A 25620-nucleotide genomic window follows, 5' to 3' on the forward strand; every position below is an offset into this window, starting at 1 on the left:
CAAAAATGATACAATACCCAGATAGGTGGGATTGAGGATAACTGAGCTAAGAAGAAAAGTACAGGTGGTAGACGGGGATGTGGCTCAAATTATGTCAGATGCTCAGGCCCAGAGTGTTCTTGGCCTTCTGAGATGACACATTTTATCTTATGCATTTCATTATTAGCATGGGGGAGAATTTGAAACATTTCAAACAGAGACACAATATTGGATTAATATGGAGCTGAAACTCAGGGACTTGAACACCTGCTTAGTATTTATTTTTCTCTTCCAGCTGGTGCCTTGCCACTTGAGCCACATTTCCATTTATAGCATAATCATCGTCAATTGGAATTAAAAGTCTCTTGAATTTCTATTCTCAGGCTGGCTTCAAATAAGGATCCCCAGATCTCAGCCTCTTGAGTAGCAAGGATTACAGAGGTGAGTCAACAGCACCCAGGGAGATGAATATTTTCCAACCTTCCTTGCTGTTGACAGAGGAATGTGGGCATGGAAGAGACCAGAATGGAAAAGGACTACCAAAAATAACCCATAGGGCTACACCAGATATAATGATGTTGGTAGGAAGACAGATGAATGGCTGGCTTTGATAGATACTTAGGAAGTAAAATCACTGGGAAATAATAATGATTTCATGTGGGAATTGCATGAAGACACAATGGTATTTATTGTCGCAAATCTAATTGGGATTTATTTAAAAGACTTAAAGAGTGGCTAACAGCTGGTAAGCTTTTGTGTATAATGAGGAAAAATATCTGTAAAATGTTCTCTTACCAACATATATTTATTTTAGAAAGTTATTCAGACTATGTTCAAGTAAATGTAATTGCCTTGTTCAGCGTCCTACATGTCTTGTAATAGGGACTGTGACACACTGCTAGGTCATAACTGTAAGTTTGGGGTTTCAACACATGGGACCCTATGCTAGTTCTTTCATAGTCTTCAGAACAATGGGCCCTAGTTCCCACACACTTACACAGTATTTCCAAAGCAAAGGGGTGTTTACTATGGCAGAGAGAAAAGAATGTCCGTTTGTGTTTTCTTTCATGCACAAGATTTGAATTTATTTTGATTATTCAAGCATATATTTACAATGAGAATTCTCCCTTCGATTCATTATATTTCATGACACAGCTCTCATTCTGTTTCCATTGTTACAAACACCTGATAGCTCATGCTGCATTCAATCTGCTCTAATAGAGCAAAGCACTTGCTCTAGGATGACAGAGGCTTTCAAAAATTTGATCACACGAGGTATGTTCCAAGAATATGCATTTTTGTGCAGTTCCTGCCCCTGCAGTCCTGCTGATTATCGCACCGACAACCTGGGCTTGCTGGCTTACAGCGCTTATCAAACAGATAAATACCAAACAAATGTGTTCTGCTTAGAATGGGTTTAATAACACTAAGTCTCTAACCTTAGCTAATTGGGAGTTGATATTTAAAAAAAATGGACTCTGGATAATGAGGTCTTACTGGGAATCAAAATGTACAGAAATAGAATAACTTCTTGGAAGCAATGATGACACTTAAAATTTTGGTTACTTGGTATAGGTGGTAAGTTCGCAAGCTTGTAAACTGGGATTTTGTATTTTGGAATGGGCTAAGATGTCAACTCTTCAAGGAGGGGAACATAATTGGTTCTCCAACGTCTTCATCTTGACTCAACTCTGTTTCATGATCTCTTTTCAACACCATCTGTCCACTACAGCTTGTGATTGAATAAGCAAAGCAAAACAACAACCACCCCCCCAAAAAAAAAACCCTTACAGCTGGTGCTCTGTGGACATACTAGTGGACATACAAATTAGCAAATTCTAAATGACAGAAGAAAGAAACCAAACTCACGTTTATGTAGCCCAGGAAACATCTTTGCTGGCAGAAGGACTCTTCCTAAAGGTCTCCTCCCATCCTTTTTTTTTTGTTTTGTTTTCTTTTGCTGCTTTCGTGCAAGCTTCTATTTTTGGCTGTGACTTTTCTTTGTAGTTTTCTCCATCCTCCTCTCGGTGAGACTCACATGGGTGAATTGTCACAAGCTCAACTTCTGTGCACTTTTTCTCTAGGGAGTTTGGAAAATAGTTCAGGGAACAATCCAACATTTGGGACAGCAGCCCACGAAACAGCCAAGTTCTTTGGGGAGTGGAGGACATGCCAGCTGCTACAGACAAAGGGAAGATCTGGTGCTGGACCCCAGCTGGGGAGCCTGCTTGAATGAGCTCTCTGGGCATGCGCCCTTTGTTGGTGACCATTACCGCAGCTGGAGAGTGCTGCAGGGAACTCTTATCATGTGTCTGAACCTGTCTGCAACTGGCCCATTCCTAGGATTTGATGAATGGAGACCCTGCCCTGTGTAGTGCTAGGCCACAGTACCATGTTCCACTGTCTTGGAGCTCCCCTGGCGGGGCATGCCACCACAGCTCTGGCCTCCATCCATAGTTTGATATTTATCCTGCTGCACTGACTTTTTCCATTCAAGGCCAAGAACCAGTGCCTCACAATGTTACAATTTTTTTTTTTTTTACAGAGTTCCTAGTAACTAAATTTATCAAGGTAGTCTCTCCACCAGATCTCACCCAGGCCGTTGTCAGGGGTTACAGCCAGGGGGTTAGAACTTTCTTGTTTTTCTTCTTCTGTTAGTATGTTAACTTCCTTTATTCCTTCTTTATGACCTTTACACCCTCTTTTCATGGTTCTAGTAGGTTTTTTTAATTATGCATTCTATTCCCCTGAGTTCTCTCTTTCATACTCCTCATCTTTTCTCCATTTCTCCTATTGTTTACAGCTAAGTACTAGTTCTACACAACACTCTTTTCCTTTTGAGAGGAAAGCAAAACATTCCTAGTATCAGGAGGAAATAAAAGTGCAACTTTCCGGAACCTCTGAGTCCAGCAAAGGCAGTTAGTTATTTCTAAAAGAAAAACTCATTGCTACCAGCTGACGCTAAAACAGATCTCCAATTACTAGCCCAGAGATGCGGCTCATACTGCTGCAAAAACATGAACACAAACAAGTTGTATCACAAATCAGAAGAAGAAAAGAAATAAAGACTAGGCCCAAAATTAGTATGTTATGGGCTAAAAAGCTACATGGGAAATTTAATGAAACAAACCGTGGTTTTGTTGTTGTTGCCTTTTTTTTGTTTTATTTTTTATTTTTTGGCTTTTTTGCCAGTCCTGGGACTTGAACTCAGGGCCTGGGCACTGTCCCTAAGGACCCTTTTTGCTAAAGGCTAGAGCTCTGCCACTTGAGCTACAGCACCACTTCTGACGTTTTCTATGTATGTGGTAAGGAGGAATCGAACTTTGGTCTTTGTGCATGCTAGGCAGGCACTCTTACCACTAGGCAAAACTCCAGGCCCCTGGTTTTTTTTGTTTTTTATTCTTTTTAAGGATAAATAAATTGAGTCACTAACCTGACTGAGAGGTATAGGTGAAAGACTCAAAATCAGAGAGAAAAACAGGGATATGCCAACACACAGAAGCAAAATCCAAAAGCTTATAAGGTGATTATTTAAAACCTTAAATACTAGAAAGTCTGGTACCAATGAGTACAGTTCTAGATAACCTTCACCTACCAAAATTGAGTTCAAAGAGCATAGACCATCTAAATAGATTACTAACAAGCGATTAAATTGAAACAGCAATAAACTCTGAAGTGGGGTAGGGGAAGATGGGAGAAAAATATGATAAGGGATAACAATATTTGAGAAGAAATGTACTCACTACCTTACTTATGTAACTGAAATCCCTCTGTACATCATTGTGGCAATAAAATTAAATAAAAAATAAACTCTGAAGGTGGAAAAGGCTACAACTTGATGAACTCACTGCAGAATTCTATAAGAATTTTAAAAAAAGAGCTAACATCCATTCTCAAATCTTATCCTGAAATGGAAAAGAAAGGAACTTACCAATCCAACGAACTTGGCATCTAATCAGAAAGATTACATACCATGTTCAAATGGATTTCATATGAAAACCAATGAATATAATATACTACATAAACAAAATCAAGAAGAAAAGATATGATCATCTCAGTTGATGCTATAAAGGTCTCTGAAAATATTTATTAACATTCTTCAATGCTAAGAGCTTTGAAGAAATTAGGATTAAAACAAATTTAATTAGCATAATAATCCTATATGAGAAACATAGCTAACATGATACTAAATGGGGAAATGAAATTATTTCTCATTAAAACTGGAACATGTCAAAGGCATTCACTCCACCACACTCAACTCAATTACTAGAATTTCTAGCCAGAGCAATAAGGAAAGAGGAACAAATCAATTAGAACAAAATAATGCAAATGATACAATTATACCTAAATGATCATAAGGATTCCACCTTAGAACTCTTATAGCTTACAAAGTTTTTCGATAACATCACAGAACATAAAGTCAACACAAACCAACAAGTAACTCATATACATCAACAGTAAATAAGATGAGAGGGGAAACTAGAAAAACAAATCCATTAACAATGCTCTAAAATAAAGTACAATATCTAGGAATAAAGCTAACCAAGGAAGTGAAAGACCTCTATAAGAATATTAATTGAATCACTCCAAAACTAATCTCCAAAGTAACAACCATCCCATTAAAAGATGGGCCAAAGACTTAAAGAGAGTCTTCTCTGAAGAAGAAACAAAAATGGCCTATAGATACATGAACAATTGCTCAACATCTCTGGTCATAAAAGAAATGCAAATCAAAACAACTCTAAGATTCCACCTCACTCCAGTTAGAATGGCCAGGATCAAGAAAACTAGTAACAACAGATGTTGGAGGGGATGTGGCCAGGAGGGATCACTACTACACTGTTGGTGGGAGTGCAAACTCCTTCAACCACTATGGAAAGCAGTGTGGCAGTGCCTCAAAAGGCTAAACATAGAGCTCCCCTATGACCCAGCAATTCCACTACTTGGCATTTACCCAATTGTCCAGAAACAAGGTCAGAGTAAATCCACTAGCACAACAATGTTCATTGCAGCACTATTTACCATAGCAAAGATATAGAACCAATCCAGATGTCCCTCAGTTGATGAGTGGATCAACAAGATGTGGTATTTGTACACAATGGAATTCTATGCTGCTGTCAGAAAGAACGACATTGCCCCATTTGTTAGGAAATGGAAAGACTTAGAAAAAATCATATTAAGTGAAGTAAGCCAGACTCAAAGGAACTTAGGCTCAATGGTTTCCCTCATTTGTCATAATCAGTAGAAACCTTGGGCTCTCCTAGCAGAGATTTACAGTAGAACAAAACCTAGATACATAAGGCCATATAGTATAACACTAAATGAAAGGATCTCTAGGATATAGAAACAAAAGCCATATAATGAGTGATTGTTGTTCTTAAGGTACTATGTTATCTCTCATCTCTTTTGCTATGCCTTGATATCTCATATTGTTACAGTATCTTACTTTGTTATCTGATATATTGGATATTTGTATCTGGTTGTTTGAAATTGGATAGGGAAGGGGGGAAAACAAGATGAGGGGTGGAGGTGGGGGGGAGGGAAATGGGGACCAAGACATGTGAAAGGGTATCAATGTATGGGAACTAATGCACCATCTATCTGGCATATATCATGTAACCCTTCTATTAATTACAATAAAAATATATGAAAAATAATGAGAAAGGGGAAAGAGTATCTACATCCCCAATGACATAACTTTCTCCTACTAGATTCTAACTCCTAAAATTTCCACCATTTTATCTCATATTGTTACAATTTTTCACCTTGTTGTCTGATATATTTTATATGTGCTTAGTTGCTTATTTGAAATTGGATAGGGAAGCGGAGAATCAAGATAAGCCGGGAGAGGGTGGGAGGGAAATGGGGACCATGTCATGAGAAAGGGTATCAATGTTTGTGAAGTTACGCACCTTCTATCTGGTGAATATAATGTAACCCTTCTATTAATCACAATAAAATATTTATTAATAACAAACAAAACAAAACAAAGAAACAAACAAAAAATATTAGACAACTTTGATGAAAGAAACTGACAAAGCCATGAGAAGTGGAAAGATCACCCATATTCTTGGATTGGTAGAACAAACATTATGAAAATGTTCAACGGACAGAAGCAATCTACAAATTTAATGTGACACATTAAAAGCCCAATAGTATTTATCACAGAGATAAAAAGAAATCAGGTAATCTTGAAATTCATATGGGAGCACAGAAGGCCTTCGATAGCCCAAACAACCCTAAGCAAAAAGCAATGATAGTAATATCAAAATACAAGATTTCAAATTATGGCTTAGAGCCATAATAACCAAAACAGATTGATCATGGCCCTAAAAGAGAACTGAAAACCCAAGGAACAGAATAGACCCAGACAACTGATATTTGACAAAGGAGAAAGGGTATTCTCTTCACTAAGTGGTGCTAAGAGAATTAGGTCTCCACATGAAAAAGAGTAACACTGGACATCTTTCTCACATCTTGTACCAGTATCAATTCAGTGTAGACGAAAACCTGGACTCATCAAATAGGAGGGAGATTTGGCGAATGGGATTGTATTAACTAAAGTCTTTTGAACATTAAAGGACATTATCACTAAGTTAAGAACACAGCTGATCCATTTGGAGTTAATTCTAGTACAGGGTGAAAAAGAAGGATCCAACTTTAGTTTTCTGCAGGTGCTTAACCAGTTCTGCCAGCACCACTTGTTGAAGAGGCTGTCTTTCTTCCATTCTATTTTTTTGGCTCCCTTGTCAAAGATTAGGTGGCCATAGGTCTGTGGTTTAATATCTGGGTCTTCAGTTCTATTCCATTGGTCTTCAGGCCTGTTCTTGTGCCAGTACTAAGCTGTTTTGGTAATTATAGCTCTGTAATAGAGTCTAAAGTTTGGTGTTGAAATTCCTCCTGCACTGTTCTTTCTGCTAAGAAGTGTTTTTGCTATACGGGGTCTTTTATTATTCCATATGAAATTTTGGATTGCCTCTTCTATTTCTTTAAAGAATAACATTGGGCTATTGATGGGTATTGCGCTGAATTTGTAGATAGCCCTTGGCAAGATTGTCATTTTCACGATGTTGATTCTTCCAATCCAGGAGCATGGGAGATTTTTCCATTTCCTCAGTTCTGCTTTAATTTCCTTTTTCAGAGTTTTAAAGTTTTCATCAAAAAGGTCCTTTATATTAAGGTAATTCCTAGGTACTTTATTTTCTTTGAAGCTATTGCAAAAGGAGTTGCTTTCCTGATTGTTGCCTCATTCCTCTCACTGTTGGCGTAGAGGAAGAGTAAATTTATACCCTGCTACCCTTCCAAAGTTTTGAATCAGCTCAAGGAGCTTGAACTTAGGCTCAATGGTTTCCCTCATTTGTCATAATCAGTAGAAACCTTGGACTCTCCTAGCAGAGATTTGCAATACAGCAAAACCTTGATACAAAAGGCCATACAGCAGGATGCTAAATGAAAGGATCTCTAGGATATAGAAACATAAGCCATATAATGAATGATTGTTGTTCTTAAGGTACTATGTTATCTCTCATCTCTTTTGCTGTCCCTTGGTTATCTCATATTGTTACAGTATCTCACTTCGTTACCTGATATATTGGATATATTTGTATTTGGTCATTTGAAATTGGATAGGGAATGGGTTAAAACAAGATGAGGGGTGGGGGTGGGGGGGAGGGAAATGGGGACCAAGACATGTGAAAGGGTATCAATGTATGGGAATTAATGCACCATCTATCTGGCAAATATCATGTAACCCTTCTATTAATTACAATAAAAATATATGAAAAAAAGAATACAGGTGATAAAACAGGAAAAGATCTTTGCCAGAAATACATCTAAAAGTCTCAATGAGTAGAATATATAAGGAACTTAAAAATTAAAACCTGAAAGAATTGACAATCCACTCAATACATGAACAAATAAGAAAAATACAGTGTGTGCTTCTTAGAAGTTCAAATGGCCACTAAATGCATGAAAAATACCCTTTATCTCTGGCCATAAAGGAAATGTTATTCAAGCCAAGATTGAGATTCCATCTCATTCTAGTCAGACTGGCCATTATCTGGAATATGAACACAAACACTAGTGAGGATCCCAGAAAGAAGGGATCATTATACCTTGTTAGTGGGAATGCAAATTTGTACATCTACCATGGAATGCAGTGTGGAGATTCCTCAAATAAACTCAAACACAGAACTACTCTATGACACCACTCCTGTGCATTTTATCCAAAGGATTGCGAGACAGCATTGAATGAAGACACCCACCCATACACTCATGTTCATTACAGAATTGTTTACATTGCTCAGGTTATGAAAACAGTCCAGATGCCTTACAACAGATAAATAGATCAAGGGTGCTATGGATATATGTGATTCAGACTTCAGAAAGAATGAAATCAAGTGCAGGAAAATGGATAGACCTTGAAAAACTTGTACTGGTTCAAGAAAGCCAAGCCCAGAAGCACAAAGAGCTCATGCTTTCTCTCAAAGGTGACTCACAAACCACAAATACATCCTTTCAGATAAATACACATGAAGACATAGGCATATGACCAAGACAATTGAAGGTAGTACATGCAGGAGTAAAATTTCAGTCTATAACTATTTGAAGAATCAACTAAATGAATATCAGAAAGCTGAAATGTGATTTTAATTGAGTTTTCACAGGAAGGAAACATGGGATGAGGGAGAATGATGGGAGGAGAGCCTCTGGTGAAGAGCACTGTATATGTAAATGACATGTTAATTCATAACATCATTCCACATTTATTTGTGGAGAAACAATTAAATTAAAAATGACCTTGAAAAGAAAGTTGATGACTAAGTTTAGGAAGAAAGTTAATGGTTTTAAAGGTTGCATTTCTCAGAGACTGGGAATCTAATGATGAGCTGAACTCATAATTTTCATTTGCCGTACAGAGAAACAGGAGTAAGCAATTTGGGAAACTATCTCAGCAATTGCCACTGCCAGAGTAGATTTTAATAGCTTTATAAAAAGCTATAGTCCTGAATTCATAGAATCATTAATTGTCTAAGGGGGTCACTTAAAATTTTAAGTTATACATTATAGCATTTTATGGAGAGAATGATAAGTAAAAATGGTATTTCTGGATTTGCCAATATGAGAAGGCCTCAGGACATATCTCTCAGGAATGTGTATTTCTTAGTGTTAATGGATGGTACAGATAAGAAGAACAAGACTATTTAGTGAAGAGAGGATGTAAAGTAGTTTAGGACAAATTGTTTTTTTGCAGTCAGGTAAGGATTTGGAGATAAGGTAGTTTGACCTAGAGTTAGGAAAGTTTGATAAGGGCAAGGCAGGAAAGGCAAACAAGCAGGCAGACAGAAACAGATAGTGGAAGGTATTCAGATATTGGGTTTATGATTGAAATTCCTTGATAATGCACAGTGTAAGGAAATCTGTGGGCAAAAAATGAGGAAATATCGAATGAGCAATTGAGGAACTAGAATTCTAGCTCCATGCTCCTAAGTAACTCAATGACTTTGGGAGAAGTGATTTGTCCTCTCTCATGCTTAATTCCCTTTTTTAAACCTTAATTTCTTCATCCATAAAATGATTTCAGGGTCCTGGCTAATGTCTGAGGTACAGCTCAGTGATTTTATGGCTTGCAGGTAATCATACTATGCCTTTCTTTTCTGTTGAACATTAGATGTTGTTCAACTAACATCACTTTAAAACAGTTTTACTGACAGTGTAATGCTGCTTATGATACTAACTTAATTATCTAGCAATTTTCTATATGTTTAAGTTGGTTTCAGTGTTTTATTATAAAGATATGACATTGAGCATCTTTGTAAACATTTGTCTCCATCTCTAGTGACTTTCTTGGGTTGATTCCCAAAAAATGAAATGAATGTATCCAAAAATATGAGCTTTTTCAGAGTCTGATATTTATTGCCAAATGTCTTCCCAGGATGCTTGTTCTGTTTTTAGTTTTACTGAAACTCCTAGATCTTTTCCACTCACTTGCATGATTAACATTTTTTCATATGTTTGCTTATGTGGTAATGTTTTCATTCTCATGTTAATCTTTACTTCTTTTTAAATCTTTGAAGTTTATTTAGACAAGTCTACTTTTAGGTCATAATTGTTGTTAAGTCATAACAGATAATATTAAGTTAGCTGTTAGTGTTCTAGGACTTGTTTGTAGAGACCCCACTATCTACTTTAGTAAAGAACTTGATTTTTTGTGGAGGAGAGGGGTAGTCTTGAGGCTTGAACTCAGGGCCTGAGAGCTGTCCTTGACCTTTCTCAAGGCCAGGGCTCTACCACTTGAGCCACAGTACCACTTCCATCTTTTTCTATGCATATGGTACCAAGGAATCAAACCCAGGTCTTTATGCATGCTAACAGCACTCTACCACTTCAAGCACTCTACCACTAGGCCAAACTCTGGGCCCCGAAGAACATGAGATTTTTTGGGTATAAAGTCTATACTAAGGTTTGAACACATGGCCTAGTACTTGCTGCACCACAACCCCAGTCCAGACTTTCACTATTTAATTGGAGATAGTTCTTTCTAGGCTGTGAATTTAAATAGGCTTTCTATTTAATTGAAGATGATTCTTCCTAGGCTGCTTTCAGACTTCAATCTACCACATCTCTGCTTCCTGATTAACTGGAATCATAGATGTTGTTCAGCTATGCCTTTGGGTTTTTTTTCATATATTTTTATTGTAATTAATAGAAGGGTTACATTATATTTGCCAGATAGAAGGTACATTAATTCACATACATTGATACCCTTTCTCATGTCTTGGTCCCCATTTCCCTCCCCCCCACCTCCACCCCTCATCTTGTTTTCCCCCCTTCCCTATCCAATTTCAAATAACCAGATACAAATATCCAATATATCAGATAACAAAGTAAGATACTGTAACAATATGAGATATCAAGGGATAGCAAAAGAGATGAGAGATAACACAGTACATTAAGGACAACAATCACTCATTCTATGGCTTTTGTTTCTATATCCTAGAGGTCCTTTCATTTAGCGTTATACTATATGGCCTTATGTATCTAGGTTTTTGTTCTACTGTAAATCTCTGCTAGGAGAGCCCAAGGTTTCTACTGATTATGACAAATGAGGCAAACTATTGAGCCTAAGTTCCTTTGAGTCTGGCTTACTTCACTTAATATGATTTTTTCTAAGTCTTTCCATTTCCTAACAAATGGGGCAATGTCGTTCTTTCTGACAGCAGCATAGAATTCCATTGTGTATAAATACCACATCTTGTTGATCCACTCATCAACTGAGGGACATCTGGATTGGTTCTATATCTTTGCTATGGTAAATAGTGCTGCAATGAACATTGTTGTGCTAGTGGATTTACTCTGACCTTGTTTCTGGACAATTGGGTAAATGCCAAGTAGTGGAATTGCTGGGTCATAGGGGAGCTCTATGTTTAGTCTTTTGAGGAGCTGCCATACTGCTTTCCATAGTGGTTGAAGGAGTTTGCACTCCCACCAACAGTGTAGTAGTGATCCCTCCTGGCCACATCCCCTCCAACATCTGTTGTTACTAGTTTTCTTGATCCTGGCCATTCTAACTGGAGTGAGGTGGAATCTTAGAGTTGTTTTGATTTGCATTTCTTTTATGACCAGAGATGTTGAGCAATTGTTCATGTATCTATAGGCCATTTTTGTTTCTTCTTCAGAGAAGACTCTCTGTAAGTCTTTGGTCCATCTTTTAATGGGATGGTTGTTACTTTGGAGATTAGTTTTGGAGTGACTCAATTTTTGGAGCTGTTGATATATTTTAGATAGGAGGCCTTTGTCTGTTGTGTGGTTGGTAAAGATCTTCTCCCATTCAATAGGCTTCCAAATTAATTTACTAGCTATGTCCTTTGCCATACAAAAGCTCTGCAGTTGAATGCAGTCCCACTTATCCAGCCTTTCTTTGATTTGTTGTGTTACTTGGTCCTTATTAAGAAAGTTTCAACCTGTGCCAAGGAGGCCTAGTATATCTCCTATTCCTTCTTGCAAAGTTTTCATTGTGTCAGCTTTTACCTCCAGGTCTTTGATCCATTTGGAGTTAATTCTAGTGCAGAGTGACAAAGAAGGATCCAACTTTAGTTTTCTGCAGGTGCTTAACCAGTTCTGCCAGCACCACTTGTTGAAGAGGCTGTCTTTCTTCCATTCTATTTTTTTGGCTCCCTTTTCAAAGATTAGGTGGCTATAGGTCTGTGGTTTAATATCTGTGTCCTCAGTTCTATTCCATTGGTCTTCAGGCCTGTTCTTGTGCCAGTACTAAGCTGTTTTGGTAATTATAGCTCTGTAATAGAGTCTAAAGTTTGGTATTGAAATTCCTCCTGCACTGTTCTTTCTGCTAAGAAGTGTTTTTGCTATATGGGGTCTTTTATTATTCCATATGAAATTTTGGATTGCCTCTTCTATTTCTTTAAAGAATGACATTGCGATATTGATGGGTATTGCGCTGAATTTGTAGAAAAACCTTTGCAAGATTGTCATTTTCATGATGTTGATTCTTCCAATCCAGGAGCATGGGAGATTTTTCCATTTCCTCAGTTCTGCTTTAATTTCCTTTTTCAGAGTTTTAAAGTTTTCATCAAAAAGGTCCTTTATATTAAGGTAATTCCTAGGTACTTTATTTTCTTTGAAGCTATTGCAAAAGGAGTTGCTTTCCTGATTGTTGCCTCATTCCTCTCAATGTTGGTGTAGAGGAAGGCGGTTGAATTTTGAGGGTTAATTTTATACCCTGCTACACTTCCATAGTTTTGAATCAGCTCAAGGAGCTTGGGAGTGGAGTCTATAGGATTCTTTAAATACAGAATCTTGTCATCTGCAAAGAGGGAAAGTTTTACTTCCTCTTTCCCTATTTGGATCCCCTTTATGCTTGCTTCTTTCCTGATTGCACTGACTAGGAATTCTAATACTATGTTAAAGAGTAGTGGAGAGAGTGGGCCTCCTTGTGTCGTTCCCGATTTTAGAGGGAATGGCTTTAGCTTTTCGCCATTAAGTATAATACTAGCTGTGGGTTTGTCATACACAGCCTTTATTATACTGAGGAATTACAGTGCTCCACAGACCCGCCGGCTGCAGACAGAGACACACAGAGCCTGAGCGAGGCCAGAGCTGACACCTGGCCTTTGGTTCTTTTAATTGCAGTCCATAGATGTACTGGCCTGACCTATTAGCAGTTACAAATATTTAGAGTTTTCACAAAGCCAATCCCTTCTTTTTTTGATCAGGTATTTCTGGAGTCCCCTTACAAGAGACTAAGCAAAAGTTGTTTTGTTGGTTCTATAAATTAACTATAGGCAGGATTAAACCTGGGCACCTCATCTCCCCTCCCCTTTCATCTGCATTAATGGATCCATTCTTGGCTATAATTGCTTACCTACCCTCTTCCAGAAATGATCCGGATTTACTGATAAGCATCCTGAGCCAAAAACCAAATTGATCTTGTTTTTATCATCTTGAAGAAAATAGCCACCCACCAAGCCTCTGGAGTCAAAGACTCAGCTCATGGCTCACAGCATGGCCACACACGTGAACTGGGGCTGTTTTAACTATGGGTACCTTTCTCAGTCAGCTGATATTCTCCCTACTTAACCTGAAGCAAATGTCTGCACACCTGAAGAAGGCACTGAAGTGCTGTCTTCTTTTGTGGACCTGTAATAAATGTCTTTTCTCTGTCATTCATTTTTTCTCTTTATTTAGCATATAGTTCTGAGTGGACAGACCTAACAAGGACTCTTGCACATTTTGTCTGGGGTCTGACAACTTCCTTGGTTAAGGAAGGAGGAGGAACCATTAAGAAAAGCATATCTCTTTGTCTCCTTGCCCTTGCTCACCATCTGCTGCTTCCTCATTACTGATCCAACCAGAACTCTTTCCTTACATAGCTCACTACCAGCCTTTTGCATATTTTGACCAACATCAGCTATTCAGAGTCTTTGAAACAAATAATTTCTTCTCTTCCTTCGTGCTGCACATGTCAACCCAGAAAACTGAGTTCTCCCAAGGATTAGAAGATAGCAGGTGATGGCTAAGTAGGCTTCTTGTGTTTCTTGGAACCAAACTTCACATTTATCTCTAGGCTTTTGCACTTGGTATCAAACATGCTCATTTTCTACTTTCTGTCCACACGCAGGTCAGATGGGTAATTTGAATCTGATTCTATTCAATATTTACAACATCTTTTTCAGACTGACCCCTCCATCATCACAAGTGGAAATATGGTTTCAGCATTCTCACCCTCCCTGAGTGTCAGTGCCATGATGGCTAGATAGCTGGATGGCAGATGTAACTGGTCCTGGGGAGGAGTGCCACCTCAATATCCTTCTGACTTCTTGGCCTTATAACACTGTCACAGACAGTGCTACAGATTGGACACAGTCTATGGGGTTCTTTTCATTTGCTTGTTTACTCTATCATAGCACACAGAAGTTCAAGTTTTATATAATCAAGTTTATTTTTATTCATGAGTGGGTCTGTTGTCATTCTACATTGAAAGTACTCTCAATCATCTGAATGTCAGTGTTCACAGACTTCCCATGAAAAATTTGAAATGGAAAAAGAACCCTTCCTCATCCATTATTATGAGATTCATCAAGTTAGAATAATTAAAACAAGCTACTTTTGACAACAATCAAATGAATGCCTCCAGTGGATGGAGGAGAAAATGGCAAAACACACCTTTTGTAAATATGTGATGTGTTATGAAATTGTTGTGTGCAAGGGAGGGAGTGATATGTTTTTCCAACAGTAATATAAGAAAAATTGACTGTTTGGATAAACAATAGAGGCAGAATTTCAAGTGCACATAACTATGAAGCATTTTTTTCTGGTCCTGAGGTTTGAACTCAGGGCCTGGACACTGTCCCTGAATTTTTGTGCTCAAGGCTAGGATGCTGCCACTTAATCCACAGCTTCTCTTTCAGTTTGTTGGTGATTAATTGGAGCGAAATGTTGCATGGACCTTCTTGCCTGACCTGGAATCAAACTGTGATCCACAGATCTCATCTCTCTGAGTAGCTTAGATTATAGGTATGAGCCATCTGTATCTGGTTAAGGCAATTATTTTAACACATTTTTTCAGCTGAGCAACTTTTCTTACAATATTAGCTACTATTCTAGGTGTCTATATGAAAGAGACAGGGAAGGACTCTGACTTAGTTCATTGAGGAGCACAAGCCCTTAATATGGAAATAAATCTGAAGATATATAGGTAACAATTAGGGGAAGCAGTGGCCTAGACTATGTTCTGATAGCCTAAGCTGGGATATTGCAGGAAGACATTGGGGGAATATAGAAGAGAAAGAAGCTGGCTTTACTGCAGCATGACTGCTGCAGGGTGATTTGGAACTGAACTGATATAATGAATATCCAAAATATGTGAGTAAATAATGTTCAAAAATGGTGCAAAAAATTCACCCTTGCCTGACTAACCCTCAGAAGTTCAGTAATCTAATATTTTTTGTTAAGGATCTAGGTCTAGAACTGCATGTTATCCAATCTCTCCTTTCCATACAGATTGCTTTGCTCAATCAAATTTGAATTTTAGGTTTTTCTGACATCAGAACATAGTATCTCCCACCACTATCCATGGGGGATGTGTTTCAAGACCTCCCTGACCCAGTGGAAGCTTGAAATCTTGAATAGCATAAAACTATGTATACTGTGTACACACACACACACACACACACACACACACACACACACACACACACTTATTTAATGATATTTTTCCTTAACCAAGCACTTACCATGCACTGTGATAATAAGGTTTGCAATTTGAGATGCAACAGCAAAATCACCACACATTCCTTTCTCCTTTTTCATAACTGCACAGACAGAACATTTATTCTTCCCAGAGATCTTAGCAACCTCAGCATGTGGTTTTTCTTCTTTCTTTATTCAGTGGAGAACTTTCATCTTTTCACTTAAAGGAAAAGACTTTCTAGCTTCTCTTCGACATGTGCAAATTGTCAGCACCACTTTCAGATCATTGTTAGTAATGTAAGAGCTTATTGAACACAGACAATACTGGATAGTCCATCTCAGAAGTGATAGTTGCTAAGTGACTAATGGGTGGCAGTGAATATTGTGAGGGGACCTTATACAAGAATGAAGTCACCTATCAGGTGGTCAGATCAGGATGGTGTGAGATTTCATCATCCTACCCAGAATCGTATACATTTTAAAATCTATGAACCATTTACTTCTAGAACTTTCCTCTTACTATGTTCAGAGTGAGGTTGTCTGCAGGAGATCAAAATGACAGGAAGCAAAACTGGATGTGGAAGGCTAGTGTAGATGTCATTGGACCCACAGCTAATGGAAGGTGCAACAGAATAGCTAAAGAAGAAAGACTGGAGAATCATACTCCATCAACTTTTCAAGAACTCATTATTAGCATATGTTGCAGAGTTAGTTGTGGGTTTTGGTTTGTTAAAACAGATAATGTCTGATTACTATTGCAGGGAAATGATTCATTCCAGTCATCAGTAAACATGGGGGTCAATCACATGAAGGAATTTCATGGCTCTATATGGCTACATTGTTTAGGTCTCCTTCTAATTTGATGCTCTTAGCATGGATAAGGTGTTCAGTTTGGCCTGAGATAGGGATGGTGGCAGGTATATCATGGACAGGTATCAATTTCCTGGAGATTCTTATGTGGCTTCATCTATACCCAGGAATAGTTTGGCCTATGTTAACTCTGATCTCCTTATTTGTTATGGCTTGATGTAGATAACTTGGCGTTGTCATTTCTGTTCTATGAGGACTCAACTCTGTTTGGCATCTTGGAGATACCTAACGAAGCTCTTTGCAGCACTGGAGCTATGGAGAAATCAGAAAGAAGTATAAAGAGAATGGACATCACCTTGGTTCAGAGCTGTTGGCTCTAGACATCACTCATTGTGCTCAGAGTCTCATAAGGTCCCTCCAAGAAGAAGTTGTTCTATCCTTTAGTTTTTGATGCCATTCTCTACTAAAATGCAAAAGTTATAACCCAGGAAACATTGAACATGGCAGATAGTTTCCTTGCCTTATCACTCCCAAATCTCCTAAGTTCCCAGACAAATACTCAGAGCCTATAATCATAAAAAAAAATCAGTGATCAAGAAGATGTGCTATATACACACACACATACACACACACACACACACACACACACACACACACACACACACAATGGAGTTCTATGCTTCCATCAGAAAGAATGGTATTACCCTATTCATAAGGAAATGGAAAGACCTAGAAAAAATATTAATCAAAGCAAGCCAGGCCAAATGAAATGTAGGTTGCATGGTTTCCCTCACTCACAATAACTAGAATATGTCTATGATATTCTTAGCAGGGGTTCTCTAAGTGCAAAGAAATTCCCACATTTTTTTTCTTGATTCAAGGCTCGAGCTACACCACTTGAGACAAACCTACACTTTTGGATTTTTACTGATTCATTCAAGATGAGAGTCCCATGGACTTTCCTGCACAGGATAGCCTTAAACCATGATCTTCACATCTCACACTCCTAAGTAGCTAGGATTACAGACATTGGCTATCCATGGGATACTTGTGCCAAAGTTGTGACTTCTAATCATTCATCTCACAAACCAGGAGAGTCAAAAGAATAGGGGTAGATGAATGAATAGAACAGGAGGAAATGTAGCTAAAACTCAATATATATACTACAAAATTAAGAAAAATGAGGGAAGGAGTGGGTTTGGAGGGATGGGTAAGAACGTTGTAAAGGGTAAGATTGATCAAGGTGAATTGTATTCATCTGGAATTGAATAACAACACTATCGTACAACTACAAAAAATAATAAAACAATAAAGAGAAATGAGATATCACCTGAATTCCCTCCCTAGAAGGTAGAAGGGGCTGTTGTAAATCACAAAATTAAAAAACTATATATATATATATGTATATATACATATATGAGAGGGAAATGACACTTATGTTTGTTTCTGATGCAAAGAGTGAAGCTGAGCCTCACAGAAGTGTGTTTGGGACAAGATCTATTCTATCTTAATGAATACCACAATCAAAAATTATGTTTAACAAAGATTAGTCATTATTCAACGTGAGGTCATTTGTTTTGATACTTGGGATGCTTTAGCATACAGTTACACAAAGGCAACATTTATGCATGTCCTAATGCTAGCTTGTAAGGGAATTGCCTTTAAGCCCATAGGAATACCTGATTGGGCCTAACAGCAATATTTAAAGTCTTTCTTTTAAAAATACATTAGTATTTTATAATCATTAAAAATATCTAGATTTCTTGATGCAATGCAAAACTGCAATACCTTCAGGGCATGGTCTCCATTTTGTATACTTTCCATTGTCTTTTCATTCTCTGAGAATTTTCCTCTTCAGTGGTTTGTCCAAATGACATTATTTGTGGAAGAGCCCCAAATACTTCTAGAGAAGTCAATTTTCTTTTCATACAGTTTTGCAGATACTCTATCATAGATTATTGACCTTCATTTTATATCACCCTATGGTTTCTAAAAATGTTATCGTGAGCCATCGGGACTGAGTTTTGTTTGATCTTGGATTATCAGGTTACTCTCTCCTGCTTTCTAAAAATATCGACTCCTTAGTCAGGAATAAAGTCCAGTCTACCTTGTTTGTCAGTATATCTTGAATTAACTCTCTTGTATAGAATTAGCTTTTCGATCTTTCTTCTTCTTTGGTGAGGAGGAAATGAAGTGGCATCAGAAGGAACGTGATTACTGCACTGAGTGCTTGACAAGCCCAGAAATGCTGACAAGAACACTTAGATTGTAGTCATTATTCATTACTTTGGTTTGATCTTCAAGAACAACTCCCTGCATGGGAAAAATCAAGATCCAAGAGAAAAGTGGCAGAATGCAAAATTCTGAAAGCAAAGCTAGGTGAAATGTCTTTAATCCCTGTTTCCTATATGCAAATCCAATCTACCCTCAGATGGCCGTAATCTGCTAATCCTTCAAGTTCTGTAGGCTTCTCCTACACTTTCCAAAACTTCTCTTGGGTTGAGAGGATAGGTATGAGAATTAAACATAGACACTTAAATTTATCTCTGGTTTACTGTTTTTCTAATTTTCTCTTTTCTGATATTTTTCCTTTAATCTCCTATGCTCACAGCTATTCTTCAAGGTCCTTGCACATTATTAAGATGGATTACTGACATTCCAACTGTGAGTCGATAAAAACCTTTTATTTAGACTTTGAGACTAATCATTTTTTCCAGGTTTTTTTGTCAGTATTTTTCACTGGCTAATTTCATCATATATTTCCTGGGGTATTGATTTATACTCAGAAATGGTGTATTGTAGAAATAGAAGAAGAAATTAGGAGCTTCAGACTGGAGCTCAGAACTCTTGCGGCTGCAGAAATCAATGTCAAGGTCAATGTCTCTGTAAAGAAATCACCCCCACTAAACACATAATTAAAATGTGACACACAGAGCTATGACTAGAATGTTTCTCTCAAAAGCATGTGTTGGAAATGTAACATCGTATAGAACCTGGAGATGAAGCCTAGTGGTATGTATGTGAGTGAATCATCATAAATGTCTGGGCTCAGCATCATAAATGTCAGTTAACAAAGGCCCTGATTGCTGTGAGCTTGGGCTCTGGGTCTCCCCAGTCCTTCTGCCTTCCTTTAGAAGATGACACCACAAGAAGGCCCAATCCAAGTGTGAACCTCTCAACACTGGGCTTCAGAGTCTTCAGAACAATTAAAAAACGTATTTACTCACTAAAAATTAATCACCGAGTCTGTTATTCTGTAATGGCAATTCCCAAAGGAACTACTTTTGCAACAGTGTGGGAGAATAATATTGTCCTGTTATATGGGGTTAAACCATATGGAAAATTGTTGAGTGAGACTAGGTAATTACTCACTGGTGGAAAGATCTACAAAGATACTAGCTTTATAGATAGAAATTTAATTGCCAATAAGATATTCTCATGGCTTACAACAGAATTTTTTTTTTGCCAGTCCTGGGCTTGAGCTCAGGGCCTGAGCACACTGTCCTTGGAATTCTCAAGGCTAGAGCTCTACCCCTTGAGCTTAGCACCATTTCCAGCTTTTATTTCTATGTATATGGTACCGAGGAATCAAACCCGTGTCTTTATGCATACTAAGTAAGCACTCTAACACTAGGCCAAACTCCCAGCCCCACAATGGAATTTTTTAATACACATTATTATATCTCCACCAGGGAATCAATGTGGCTTAGTGTTTTTCTCTTTCTTTAAATGCTACTAATGCAACACCAATTCTGGAATATGGAATTCAAGACTCCTATGATAAAGGTCATGCAAAGGTTCAGTCACTCTTTTGTCCATTCTCCATTTCCTTTCTATCTTTCATTCCTTTGTGTTATTTCTCTATCTCCATGCAAAGCATATCAAATTTAATGACTCACACAGTTTGTCATTTATGTTATTGACAACAATGTACTCAATGTACTGCAATGCAATTGCAGATAGGTTTAGCTGGGCAGTTACTATGTTCTTATTTTGGTTCCTTCATATATCTATGGTTATCTGTGGTCAGCCAGGAAGGCTCTGTTTCTGTAGCTTGCTGTTCATTAGCTGGGGTTTGAGAGATGACTGATCAATGATCTTTAAATATACAACAGTTTAAACCAGTTTAGTTCAAATGTTGGCTGACAGCACTGTGGGAGAGAATGGGAACATTTCAGGCCTCTTGACGTCATTTCTGCTGCAAGTAACAACTAGACTAGATTAATAGACCTACACCATTTCTTGATAGGAAGGCCTATAAAGTTATGTTGCAATGTGTTAATAAAGATGAGTAAAAAGCTGGTGTGAACATAGTGGCAATTTGTGCTATCTATCACTTCTCTCTGGAATATTCATGAGTTTCTGGTCATTTATACTCATTGTGGTATTTTAATTTATACATACTATGTGGCATGAAAGCAAGACAAAAATACTGTTCATGAGTTAACTGTAATCTTTGGGGAAGAAAAGTATCATCTTTACCTGACAACTCCAGGTACAAGCATCCTAGAACACTATAATGAAATGCATGTCCACTAGAGACATAGGTATGAGAGAAAATTAATATACATGGATAATATGCTAATTGCAATGGATGACATCTAGTTATTTCAGCTCCATATTTATTTCTATCACTATTTTAAAGTTATGTGAGTGGTTTAAAATTCCTCTTAAACTTGTCTTCACCAGTTTATGGAATTTCAAAATTTTTATTTCTAAAACACTTAAGAAATTTAAGAAACAGTAAACAAATAATAAATTACCACTCATACACCAATTACTAAATGCACCAACTATTGGCAATTTGCTGATAATAGCTAATATATACAGGAACACAAAAACATGATACCATATATTAAAATTTTAGCAATAAATATCTACACTAAATAAGAAAGATTCTTGATGTACAACCTTAAATCATTCCTCAAGAAACTAGAAAAGCAAGAGTTATTAAATCCAAATTTAGCACAAAGAAGAATAAAGATCAAAGCAGAAGTAAGTAAAAAGAGATGAGAGAAACAGTGGAAAAGATGAAAAAAAGAGTTGTTTATTTTCAAATCATAAGCAAAGTTTATAAAATACAAGAAAAAGACAGATGACTCTTAAGAAATGTGGTATTATAACTGATACTGCAGGGGAAGAGCACCATACAAAACTGCTACGAACAATTACATAACAAAAAACTAAATACCATTCAGAAAATGGATACACTTCTGACTCAACCTATCAAGGACTGAAAAATAAAGAAATGGAATATTTGAGCAGATTCCCTAATGAGTAAAGAGAATAATTAAGTAATACAAATAGCTTCCAGTCACAGGAAAACCTGGAAGCAGAGTGCTGTACTGGATTCTACCAAATAAAGAGGAATGAATGCCAGATCTGTCTTAAACTCTTCCAAAAATTGAAGTGTACAAAATCCTTCCAAACTTGTTTTACAAAGCCAGTATTTACACTGTAACCAAAGCCAAATGAAACTGATACAAGAAAATAAAATTACTGGCTAATATATAATGAATATATTCGATGCAAAAAATACTTAGCAAGATATTAACAAACCAAATTCATAAAACAATCACAAGTTAAATTGATTTATTCGGGGATACAAAAAGGCATTAACCCATGCAATCCAGAGAAGTGATCATCTCAATAAATATAAAATTAAAAGGATATCTAACAAAATCCTACAACTTCTAAAATGTTCAGTAGGGGCCAGGTACCGGTGACTCACACCTGTAATCCTAGCTACTCCGGAGGCTGAGATATGAGAATTGAGGTTCAAAGCCAGTCTAGGTACTAGGTACAAAAGTCCATGAGATCCTTCTCTCTATTTAACAACCAGAAAACCACAAGTGGGCTGTAGCTCAAGGCATAGAGTGATAGCCTTGAGTTGAAGAGCTCAGGGACAATACCCAGGCCCAGAGTTCAAGCCCCATGACCGACAAAAAAATGCTCAATAGGCTAGGTATGCAAGTAATATGACCCAACACAATGAAGTCTATCTTTGATAAATCCATGTCTATATTATATGTACTCATGAAAAGTCAAAAGCTTCTCCTTTAAGATCAATATCAAGAAGAGGATATCCATTGCTAATATTTCTATTCAATTTAGTTAGTGAAGCCCTAGCCAGAGAAATTAGGCCAGAGAAAGAAAAGCTATCTAAATTGGAAAAAAATCCTTGTTTCTGATCATTTTAATTATAATCTTACATGCAAGAAATCTTAGTGACACCATTAAGAACTACTAAAACTAATAAACAAGTTTAGTAAAGTTGTAGGATATAATATGAATGTGCAAAACTCAGAATTTGTAAACACTTACAATGAGCTCCCCCCAAATAATCTAAAATATAATGCTGTTTATATTTATAAAAATAATTAGGATCAGATGTAATAATGGAGATGTCTCATACAGAAAAGCTATACATTATTGATGAAAGAAATAATATACACATAAATGGAAATAAATCTCATGTTTCTGGGTTGAAAGGACTAATGTTAAAATAACCATGCTACCTGTTCTTTTTTTTTTTTAGAGTTCTTTTTTTTTAATTGTAATTAGTAAAAGGGTTACATGATATTTGCCAGATAGAAGGTGCATTAATTCAGATACATTGATACCCTTTCACATGTCTTGGTACCCGTTTCCCTCCCCCCCAACACCCCCCACCCGTCTTGGTTTTCCCCCCTTCCCTATCAAATTTCAAATATCCAAATACAAATAAGTTCAATATATCAGATAACAAAGTGAGATACTATACCAATATGAGATAACCAAGGGACAGCAAAGGAGATGAGAGACAACATAGTACATTAAGTACAACAATCATTCATTATATGGCTTTTGTTTCACTATCCTGGAGGTCCTTTCAATTAGCTTCACATTATATGTCCTTATGTATCAAGATTTTGCTCTATTGCAAATCTCTGCTAGTAGAGCCCAAGGTTTCTACTGATTATGACGAATGAGGGAAACCATTGAGCCTAAGTTCCTTTGAGTCTGGCTTACTTCACTTAATATGATTTTTTCTGTCTTTCCATTTCCTAACAAATGGGACGATGTCATTCTTTCTGACAGCAGCATAGAATTCCATTGTGTACAAATACCACAACTTGTTGATCCACTCATCAACTGAGGGACATCTAGGTTGGTTCCATATCTTTGCTATGGTGAATAGTGCTGCAATGAACATTGTTGTGCTAGTGGGTTTAGTATGCCCTTGTTTCTGGATGGTTGGGTAAATGCCAAGTAGTGGAATTGCTGGGTCATAGGGGAGTTCTATGTTTAGCCTTTTGAGGCACTGCCACACTGCTTTCCATAGTGGTTGAATGAGTTTGCACTCCCACCAACAGTGTAGTAGTGATCCCTCCTGGCCACATCCCCTCCAGCATCTGTTGTCATTCGTTTTCCTGATCTTGGCCATTCTAGCTGGAGTGAGGTGGAATCTTAGAGTTGTTTTGATTTGCATTTCTTTTATGACCAGAGATGTTGAGCATTTCTTCATGTGTCTATAGGCCATTTTTGTTTCTTCTTCAGAGAAGACTCTCTTTAAGTCTTTGGCCCATTTTTTAATGGGATGGTTGTGACTTTGGAGGTTAGTTTTGGAGTGATTCAATTTTTTGAGTTGTTGATATATTTTAGATATGAGGCCTTTGTCCGTTGTTTGGTCGGTGAAGATCTTCTCCCACTCTGTAGGCTTCCTGATTAGTTTACTAGCTATGTCCTTTGCCATACAAAAGCTCTGCAGTTTAATGCAGTCCCACTTATCCAGCCTTTCTCTGATTTGTTGTGATTCTTGGTCTTTATTAAGAAAGTTTCGACCTGTGCCAAGGAGGCCTAGTGTATCTCCTATTCCTTCCTATAGAGTTTTCAGTGTGTCAGCTTTTACCTCCAGGTCTTTGATCCATTTGGAGTTAATTCTAGTGCAAGGTGACAAAGAGGGGTCCAGCTTTAGTTTTCTGCAGGTGCTTAACCAGTTCTGCCAGCACAACTTGTTGAAGAGGGTGTCTTTCTTCCATTCTATTTTTTTTATGCTACCTGTTCTTATGTATGAATCAAATACTACTACTAATAAAATTCCAATGACAATTTTTACAGATAGAAAACAAAATCCCTAAAGTCTGTAGAATCATAAATAATCCAAATCAATAAAATGACTTTTGAGCAAAAGAAAACTGAAATGTGGTACAACACGTTTGTTCTAAATGTGTACTAAATAAAGAGCAAAGCTATAATAATAGAATCAGCATGTCACTGACATTACATAAAAGCATATAGATCATAAAATCAGAAAATGAATTCCAGAAAAAATAAGTTAGACTTCTATTTTATTTATTTATTTTTTATGACAATTTTGTTATACATTTTATTTTTTGCATATTTAAAGACAATGTTTTTGTATAATAATACTGTAATTATACATTTCATGCATTATGATTTACAATTTTTTGTGCTAGTCCTGGGGCTTGACCTCAGGGCTTGGGCACTATTCCTGAGTTTCTACCATTTGAGCCAGCCTTTTCTGACTAGTTTATTTCATGGATTTCTGACTAAATTGGCTTTGAGTCACAGTGCTCAGATATTAGCCTCTTGTAGACTTCTATTTTATATGCTATGGAAGTCAACTTAAAATAAATGTGATAGATCCAAGATCTGAGATTATAATACTATCAAGTACAATAATAACATAAATATACTACAATACCAGATTAAGTAATTATCTTTTCTTTTTTATGTATACCCAAAAGCACAGGCAACAACAAATAAATCTATAATACTGAGACTGCCTGAATCAAAGCTCTTCTGTACAGCCAAGGAAGAAAAAGAAGAAAGAAAGAAAGAAAGAAAGAAAGAAAGAAAGAAAGAAAGAAAGAAAGAAAGAGAAGGAGAAGAGGAGGAGGAGGAAGAAAAGAAGGATGAGGAGGAAGAAAAAAGGAGGAGGAGGAAGAAAAATGAAGATAAAAATCCATGGAAGGAGAGAAAATACTTTCCAAGTTTATCTGGTAACATGTTAATAAATAATCCACCTAACAGGGACAGAATATCTGAGGTTGTTACTAAAATAAGACCTCCCAAGTGCCAAAGACATGCACACTTTTTATGCCCCTAATCAGAAGAGAA

General features: G+C 37.1%; 1 long non-coding RNA gene across 1 annotated transcript in view; it reads left to right on the forward strand.

Moving 5' to 3' along the window:
* LOC150049122 (uncharacterized) overlaps nt 1–25375 on the forward strand; it is a 38324-nt gene extending 12949 nt beyond the window's left edge. Inside the window, exons 2-3 of the long non-coding RNA XR_016539024.1 lie at nt 19109–19161; nt 25248–25375. This is a non-coding gene — a long non-coding RNA (uncharacterized LOC150049122). The remainder of the gene's footprint in view (nt 1–19108; nt 19162–25247) is intronic.
* The last annotated feature ends 245 nt before the right edge of the window (nt 25376–25620 follow it).

The sequence above is a fragment of the Megascapheus bottae genome, chromosome 20 (assembly GCF_031878675.1).
Source record: "Megascapheus bottae isolate mThoBot1 chromosome 20, mThoBot2.hap1, whole genome shotgun sequence".
Taxonomy (NCBI): Eukaryota; Metazoa; Chordata; class Mammalia; order Rodentia; family Geomyidae; genus Megascapheus; species Megascapheus bottae.